Raw genomic sequence first — 10282 nt, 5'->3', positions numbered from 1 at the left:
AAGAAATAAAATCCTGGCATGGGAGATTCCTGGAGGGAAGATTTTAAAAGAGTTCAGGAAAAGAATAGGCGGGACTCCATGTTTTTTTTTTTTATTTCTTCGTGGAAAATCAGCTCAGGAGAGATGAAAAAGCTCTTAATGGTTATGTTCTGAGAATACAAAAAGAAATAATTATGTAAAAGAGAATGGGGGTATTGTTGAAAGAGATGAAAGTGAATACACAGAGAACTCATTAACCAGTTTAGATGTTAAAAAGACAGAGATTATACAAGACAAAATAGACAATTTAAATTGCATAAAATTTAAAGGCTTTCCAAATAAAATCAGTTAGAATAAAAAAGATACAAATTGAGAAAAAATCTTTGTCTTAATCATATCTGATAAACATCTGACATCCAACATCTATAGGTAATTGAAATAAATCTATGAGCATAGGAGTTATTCCCCAATAGATTATTAAAATAAAATATATAAAGAAACCACAATTCAAAAGAAAATATGGAAATTATTGGCTATCTGAAAAAAATGTTCAAATTAATTTTATAATCAGAGAAATACAAATGAAAGCTAATCCAATTTAATACCTCTAACCCAGCAAAATTACAAAGGAAATGAAAACATGGAAAAATAAATCATTTTTAGAGGGGTTATGGGAATAAAGGTAGGGCAATTCACTAAATGTGAAGTGGTATGTATTCTGGAATACAATTTCTAATCATATTGGGAAAAAACCCTATATTGGTCACATCTTTGGATTCAGTGGTTCTGCCTCTGCTTTTATACCTTAAAGAGATTGACAGCCAGAGAAGAGCCATATAAATTTTACTAACATAATAGTTGGATTATCTGTAACAAGAAGAAACTGGGCTGGAAAATGCAGCAATATACCCAACGACTGAACAATTTGGTTATATTTGTTATGTTTGAGGAATGTGAAAAATGAAGAATTTAGTTAAATAGGGAAAGGTTTATGTAAGGAAGAGTAGATTCAATAAAAGAACCAAAGAAACTGTGTCAGCACAACCAAATAAAAACAAGGAAAGATAATATTAAATTACAAGAAAAATATGGTCAGGTACAGTTGATCAGGTAGGTATTGTTATTAAAGTTAAAGTCCACATCTATTGCTATCAAATGGCAAGATGTGAATGTTAAAAAAATAAAAAGTGGTAATGATTAATGACAACTGCTTCTTAGAGAAATTTTGATGAACTGTTTTGTAAGAAAATATGCTTTCTTAGATTATTTGTGGGGCTTCAGGGATGAGCCTGCTGACAACAATAACCAAAAAAAAAAAAAAAAAGGTATCTTAAAAAAGTCCCATACATAGCATTAAGACACTGGAGGATGAATACAAAAGCATGATTAGGCACTCTTAAGAATTATATCTAGAGGGCCAATGGTACAAATCAACTAGTGTTGGCCAAGAAAGCTAAATATAAATAGGGATACACTCCTCAAGTTCACCTTCTAAAATTCCCCTCATTCTTCAAGCCTCAGCTGAACCTACACTTCTACTTGGAGTCTTTCTTTTTCTTTCTTTTTCTGCAATTGGGGTTAAGTGACTTGCCCAGGGTCACACAGCTAGTAAGTGTCAAGTGTCTGAGGCCAGATTTGAACTCAGGACCTCCTGACTCCAGGGGCAGTTCTCTATCTCCTGTGCCACCTAGCTGCCCCGTACTTGGAGCCTTTCTTGATCCTCCTTCAGACTGCCAGTTCCACATCCCTATTTTATTTACTACTTGGTATGTATACTCTTTATATTTATGATGGTTATTCTTATATATGCTCTTCTTTTTTTTTTTTAAATATAAGCTCCTTGAAAGTATGGATAGTTTAATTCATTTTAGTTGTATCCCAAAATATGGAACAATGCCTGGATTTTAGTTTTGGGAGCAAGAAAAAAAGGAGGTTGGAAGGTAAGGAAAGGATAAGCCTTTTGTTCCACATAGATGAGATGACAGTATTTGGTGATAGAAAGAAAAAAAAATATTGATTTATCTCCTATCTTTTTTGTTTTCATTGACAAGCAGAATAATCGTTGTACTGGGGCAACAAAGTGACACAGTAGATAGGGAACTTGTCCTGAAGTTGGGAGGACTGGAGTTCAAAACTTACCTCAGACACTTAATAGCAGTGTGACCCCGGGCAAGTCACTTAACCCCAATTACTTTAAACATCTGGGGCCTTCTCTAGTCATTCTGATATGTATCTTGACACTGGACCCAGAGGGCTCTGGAGGAGGGAGTGAGATTGATGACCTTGTGGTGACCTTGAACAGCCCTCTCTCACTTAAATCCAATTCATTGCAAGTTATGAAATCACCTCGATGTCATAGTCCTCTTCAAGAACGAAGGGCAAACAACAACCATCACCACCTTCGTACTGGAAAATACATTTGCTTGTGTGGGGGGGGTGGGGGGGAGGAATATGGCTAATAAGTAAAAAAACCCAAGATAAGAATATGGTATGAGGACACAAGATACCTTCAGTAAATTTGCCACCAGGCTCACATGAACTACATCCCAAGGCACTAAAACAATTTTTAAATTATTCTGAAAGAGGAAACATTAGTAAAATACAGAGAAAAAAAAAGAATAAACGACCACATTTTCAAAAACAATGGAGTCTATAAGCCATAGGTTTTTATGCTTACTTTAATACCTGGCAAAATTTTATAATGTATTTTGTAGTAATAGATTATATGCTGATCTACAAAAAAAAGGGAAGAGTTTGATCTCAAAAAAGCCGGTCAAAACGGGTTATCAGCCAGTCATCAGTCTAACCTTTATTTCTTTAAACTGTGACCACTTTCAGACCTTCAAATAAAGGTTGCAAAAGAAGGGAGTAGAAATATTCATCAGATCTTCCCGTTGTCAGTAAGTTCAGACCCAGATCTATCATTGAGAACATTTTTCCCCCCTCTTTTGTTGTTGTTGTTGTTATTTTGTCTTTGTGTTCCTTTCCAGGCAATCAGTCAATAAGCATCTACTCTGTACCAGGTAATGTGCTAATCACTAAAGATACAATTAGAGAAAAAAAAAAAAACATTCTTGGCATAGGAAACATAGTAGTAAATGACTATAGTAATCTACTGTTTGATAAACCCAAAGACTGCAGCTTCTGGGATAGGAACTTAGTATTGGACAAGTACTGCTGGGAAAAATGGAAGATAATATGGCAGAAACTAGGCATAGGCCAACATCTTATACAATATACTAAAATAAGGTTAAAATGGGTACATGATTTAGACATAAAGGATGATACCATAGGGAAATTAGGAGAGGAAGCAATAGTTTACCTCTCAGATCTATAGAGAGGAGAAGAGCTTATGACAAAAAAAAGAGACAGAGAATTTTATGAAATGCAAAATGAATGATTTTGATCACATTAAATTAAAAAGGATTTTTATACAAACAGAAACAATATAGCCAAAGTTAGAAGGGAATCAGGAATCTGGGAAATAATTATTATATAGCCAGTGTTTCTGAAAAAGGCCTCATTTCAAAATATAATGCAAACTAATTCACATTTATAAGAATGCAAGTCATTCTCCAATTGAGAAATGGTCAAAGGATATAAACAGGCCATTTTCAGATGAAGAAATCAAAATTATCTATTGCCATATGAAAAAATGCTCTAAATCACTATTGATCTGAGAAATGCAAATTAGAACAACTCTAAGGTAACACCTGACACCTATCAGATTGGCTAATATGACAAAAATTAAAAATAATAAATGTTGGAGAAACTGTGGGAAAATTGGAACACTAATTCATTGTTGTTGGAGCTATGAACTGATCCAAATATTCTGGAGAGCAATTTGGATCTATGCTCGAAATATTATCAAACTGTGCATTACCGTTGACCCAGCCATATAAATATTAGGTCTTTATCTCAAAAAAGATCATAAAAAAGGGGAAAGGACTGGCATGTACAAAAATATTTATAGTTCTTTTCGTGGTGGCAAATAATTGGAAACTGAAGGGATGTCTATCAATTGGGGAATGACTAAACAAGTTGTGGTTTATGAATATAGGGGAATACTATTGTGCTGTAAGAAATGATGAGCAGGTAGATTTCAGAAAAACCTGGAAAGACTTACATGAATTGATGCTGAGTGAAATGAGCAGAACAAAGAGAACATTGTACACAGTATCAACAACATTGTGTGATGGTCAACTGTGATAAACTTAACTCTTCTCAGCAACACAATGATCCACCATAATTCCAAAGGACTCATGATGGAAAATGCACTCCACATGCAGAACAAAGAACTGGAGTGGTTTGTGAGTTCCTTCTCTTGACTTACCCAGAATCATACAGGTAGTAAGTGTCTCAGGCTGGATTTGAACTACAGGCACAACAAATTTTTTTTCCTGTGCCATCTTCTTGTTCCTTTCTATTGAGCTGCATGCTTTAAAAACTGTAAAATGAAGAAAAAACAGATAATGATAGTCATTATATTCTGCTCTGGTTAGACCACATTTGGCTTGTTGAATTCACTTCAAAGCACTACATTTAAGGAGGGAATTTGAAAGGTTGGAGAAGGATGTGAGAATGGCAGCAAGGACTGAAGCACTTTGAGGTTCTAAATATGGGAATCAGTTAAAAGAAGTAGAGGGATTTAGCTTATTAATAAATAGTTTTTGACTGTTGACTGATTTATCCCATAGAAAGGAAAAAAAATTGAAGGGAATGTGACTGCTCTTGAAATATCTGAAGGGTTGACCCTAGGAATAACTGATTAGATATATCTTTGTTTGTCCCCAGAGGGCAGAAATGGGAGCTACATTTGGAAGAAAATTAGGTTTTTGGAAGGAAAACAACTCCAGTGACAACTTGCTGACACTAGAACTATCAAAAAGGATGGAGGATGAACTCTCCCACCTGGAAATCTTAAAACAAAGGCTTGATAGCCACTTGGGAAAGTTGATTTGTGTTCAGCACTAGACAGCCTGTAAGGTTTCCCACAATTTAGAGATTACAGTGCTTTAGCACATATACCCAAAGATAATCAAAAATTGCCTGTTCCTCTTATTTTTCCAACTGGGACCAGTATTGTATTGCTGCATGAATTGAACACGTCCATGTTCTAGACAAGGGGAAAGTGAATTTCCCAAGATATTTGAACATATTTCCCAAGGTCTATGATCTTCCCTTTCTTATGTCTAACCCAGGAACAGGATGAAACTCAGTTGAGTCTAGTTTTCATTCATTTGTTGCTCAGGAGATGTCCCTGACTTGTAGTCTTTGTGACCCCAATTTATACATTTTTTTCCTTCATTAAATCTGGATCCATCCCCTCTAGCCCTCCAGCACTTGCTGCACACAAAGTGGAGAGTGACCCTTTTTTATTATTTCTAGACTCTAACTTCCTTTCAACCAATATCCTGCCAGTGCTTTTGGAAAATATTTCCTAGGGTCTGTTTATACTGAAGTATGTAAGATATAATCCTTTCTCAGTAATTGGAATATGTCTACAGTCACAGCTCAGATCTAAAATCCTGAAATGTGTGACTGCCACTTGTTAACCTGTGATTTTTTTTTTTCTCTCAAAGAGTTCGGTGACTGTGGCTGCATTCATTTCATAAGTAATATTCGCCTTTCATTAAGGTCCCTTCTCACTATGTTTAAAAATAGACTGTTTTTCCCCCTACTACTCTTCTGCCCTTCCTAGATTTCTCATTTCTTTGTTTCCTCTTTGAGCTTATCTCTTTGTGTTATGGATATTTTATATAGGTCATGCACTCTATAGGTATCATCTCTGACTGAGCCCTTTTGTCTCTTTCAAATGTCAAAAATACCTTCTGATTATTTCTTAAAGTATTCAGGCCAATTCAGTTAGCACATCCTTGTAGAAGGTCCAGAAATCTGTCCTCACCAAATACTTTATTTTAGTCACTTTACCAATGGTATTGTTATATTAATCTTTAACATAGTGATTCTTAACCTGGGATAAAGAAATATTATATGGATAGATTTTAGAGGTCCATGAACTTGGATAGGAAATAGGAATACATACACATATACATACATGTATGTATCAAAATTTATAACTTAATTTAGCTATGTATTTACATATTAGGATATATATGTATATATCTATGTATATATATTATATATATCTTTATATCTATTTACATCTCTCTCTATATCTATCTAGCTTTCTACCTACCTATCTATCTATACACACACACACACACACACTAAGAAAGCCATAGGCTTCCACAGACTGAAAAACGCTATGGCAAGGGAGCAGCTAGGTGGTGCAATGGAGAAAACACTGGCCTTGGATTCCGGAGTTCCTGAGTTCAAATCCAGCCTCAGACACTTGACTCTTATTAGCTGTGTGACCCTGGGCAAGTCATTTAACCCTCATTGCCCTGTAAAAAAAAGAAAAAGAAAAAAACTTATGTCAAAAAAAATAATAAGAATTCCTCCCTTATGGATGTCCTTCCTTCCATGGCCATTTGCAAAGAACAAAGAAATCTTAAATATTCTAATTGTGTGTGTGTGTGTGTGTGTGTGAGTGAGAGAGAGATTGAGACAGAGAGATAAGACAGAAAGAGACAGACAGACAGGCAAGACAGACAGACTGAGGTAGGAGGAGGGAGAGAGAAGGGAAGGAGGGTATGAGAGAGGCAAGGACAAAAGGGGAAAATATAAATAGAACCAAAGATTATTTTTGGAAGACAACACAAGCTCCCTGGTATAGGTGAATAGTTGGTACCCTAGAACTGATATTAACTGATTGTAATTCAAAGTTAATATCACCTTTTCTATTTATTTTTTTTAATTAAATAAACATCAATGAAGAAATAATAGGTTAGATAGCCAAGGCATATAGCCATCTTTTCTCAATTCAGCAAACATCAGTTAAACACCAACAAAGTCAGTTCCTTAGAAATAAATGTGTAGAATAGCACAATTTCTTGTAAGTTTTACCATCTATATATTGTAAAGTACAAGCTGATTTGCTTTTATTTTCATCAGTTTTAAAATCTCCTTTTCCATTTGACTTTTCAAACTGTTGGCTTTTTTATCATGACTCTCCTGTATTGCTCTCATTTCCCTTTCCATTCTTTCCTCCCTTTCTCTACATCTTCTTTCTATTTCTCCTTTCTCTTCAAAGTCCCTTTTGAGAGTTTCCATGGCTTGAGACCAGTTCATATTTTTCTTGGAAGCTTTGGATTTTGGAGCTTTGACCTTGTTATTATCTTCTTCTTCTGAGGTTGTATTGTGGTCTACCTTACCCCCAAAGAAGTTTTCGATGGTCTTCTGCTTTCTCTGCCTACTCATCCTGGCTTACTATTTCTTGGCCTTTAACTCCTTCTTTAAGTGTGGCGCTGCTTCCAGGACATACTGTTCAAGCTACAGCATGGCGTGGGGGATGGTTGGGCTTCTTTTCAGCCTTCCTGGACTTTCATTTGATTTTAAACTCTCCACTGGAGGGTGATGGGGGCATGGTGTCTGTGTGGGGGTGCTTCTCTGTTCCGTTCCTGTTCTCAGCTTCAGAGGGTCCCAGGTGTTTTGGGTTGAGAGGGGGGGGGGGAGGGGGGGCAGGTTTTAATCTCACCTGGCCTATTGTCAGGTCCGGAGATAACCTCAGGCCTACTTTACTAAGCAACCAACCAGCAAAGCTTTCTGTGATGTGTTTCTCAGCTTCCGATGAGACTGCTCCCTTGTTCCCCCATCCCCAACCTGGGTCTCCCGCCGCTCAGGATTTCTTCCTGGTTGCCCACTGGGGTGGGACAGTCAAATCCTTCCCCCCAGTCCACTGGTACCCCTGCACTTACACCCCCCCCCAGCCTTTCAGCCTGACCGCCAGCTCTGTTCCAGAAGACACAAGTGCTACAGCTGATTCAGAGGCACTGGGGCAAATTCCTCTGGCAGGTGTCTGGTGTGTTGGCCCGATTGCGGGGTTAGGCTTTATTCATGGCCCAGCACAGCCCTCTAAAATCAATCTATAGCTGGAGAAAACTGTCAGCCTGTATTTTTGTGTGTTTTTCTGCCCCAAGAATTCTTTTATTGCTATTTTTGGGGTGATTGTATCAGGAGCCCTCTGTTTAATGTCTTTCCTCTGCCATCTTGTCTCTGCCCCTCTGATTTGCTTTTAAATATAATAGTTGTAATTATCATTTATTTTTATATCATCTTTAGTGCCCCTGTATTTATCACCTTGCTCCTGCTAGAAATCCATCCTTTATAATAATGAATTAATTATTTTTAATTAATAATATGTAAAGAATCAGAAAAAAAGATTAATACATTGTACAAATCTTACATATCATACAGTGTTTCAGCCCTGTGGAGTTCCCACTTCTGCAAAGAACTTCAGGGAGCTGTCTTTTTTATATCTTTTCTTTGGATTCAAACCAAGCAGACACACTTTTTTCATTGAATTACATAAGCATCCAAGTTATTTTTCAAGTCCCCATTACTAGGCACATATCAGAAACACAACTCTTGCCATTATGCTCAATTTTTATTCGTAACTTTTAAAAAATTTTAGGTGGTCCCATTTAGATTTTTGTGATATATGGTATGAGATTCCAGTCTAAATCTATTTTCTTTCAAATTCCTTTCCAGTTTTCCTAGCAGTACTCATTAATAGGGAGTTTTCTTACTCCTTTGTGTTATTTAGGATTATTGAACACTTGATTCTATGTCATTGTTTCTACTTAAGTCTTCTTTATTCATTTCATAACTAGACAAGCTAAAGTACTTAACTTTTCTTCCATGCAAAATTCCACCTCCTTTCTCCACACTTTTGCATAAGCATATATCTCATGCTTGAGATATACTTTCAAATTACTTCTACATCATATCCTTACCTTCCTTCAAAGAGAAGTTCAAAGGCCACTTCCTATAAAAATCTACTTTTGATTTACCTAGTTCATAGTGCCTCCCTCCCCCATTATTTTTGTGTGTGTGAGGCAATTGGGGTTAAGTGACTTGCCCAGAGTTACGCAGCTAGTAAGTGTCTAGTGTCTGAGGCCAAATTTGAACTCAGGTTCTCCTGAATCTGGAGCTAGTGCTTTATCCATTGTGCTACCTAGCTGCCCTTCCCCATTACCTTTTTTGGGGGTGGGGCAATGAGGGTTAAGTGACATACCCAGGGTCACACAGCTAGTTAAGTGTCAAGGGTCTGAAGCTGGATTTGAACTCAGGTCCTCTTGAATCCAGAGCCTGTGCTTTATCCACTGTACCACCTAGCTACCCTCCTCCCCATTACTTTTTGCAAACATTTTACTACTATTATCCTGTAAACATGTTGCTTCCCCCAATAGAACATAAATTCCCTGAAGGGATGGAAGGATTTTTTTTTTTAATTTGTATCTATGGAAAATAGCACAGTGACTCACATATAGGAGATATTTGATAAACAAGTATTTAATTAAATTGAATTCTAACTTTAATTTCTGTTTTACTTGATAAATGTTTTAGTCAGTACTAAAAAAATTTGATGAATATTAATTTGGGGTATAATTTGAGATCCAATAATTTTAGAATCTCTTTATTCTCTTTATTTTTTCCTTTGGAATTCTTGATACAAAATGCATTTTTTATTGTTATATTCTATAAGGTAGTTCTTCAGTGGTATAATCAGCATGCCACTAAATTTGTAAATTAGTTAGTTAAATTAGTTAAAATATTTTATTTGTAAATTAAAGTATTTTCACTGCTATTTTCCCCCTTATTTTCACATGGCCTAACCACAAAAAATGATTACCTCTCTAATTATTTGTCTTTCTTTCAAGAATATGTCTTTGGAGATGTATTTGTATAAATCTCAATTGTGTCTTTGTAAGTTAAGTCCTGGATATTTTTTGCATTTTGTAGAGTTATTTTGCATGGAATTTTTCTGTTCTCCTATCATTGTCTTTATGTTAGTGATATGAAGAAAGGATAATTTTTTGTAATCAAATTTTAGTATGACTTCCTTCAAAAATATCTCTATATTATAATTTTGTTAGTTTCACATATACATATGCAGATAAACTATATACATATTTAACAATGCAAATAATTGTCATGCTATGTTTATTTTGAACACAGATTATTTCCTTTGAGACCTAAGGAACAAAATCTTATTCCATTTTGAATGTTTAGGGTGTATTTAGATATGGTTTCTAGAGCTATACTGTGGGAGACTACAAAAGGAGCCATAAAAAGAAAAGAAAATCTTTAAATGAGAAAGTGCTGTCTGTTAGAGATGCATTATGTCTATGACAATCTGACTCTGATGTACCTTCCTCCTTTTATTGTAGATTCATCT

This window comes from Dromiciops gliroides, chromosome 5, assembly GCF_019393635.1.
Source record: "Dromiciops gliroides isolate mDroGli1 chromosome 5, mDroGli1.pri, whole genome shotgun sequence".
Taxonomy (NCBI): Eukaryota; Metazoa; Chordata; class Mammalia; order Microbiotheria; family Microbiotheriidae; genus Dromiciops; species Dromiciops gliroides.
This window is presented reverse-complemented; position numbering follows the sequence as displayed.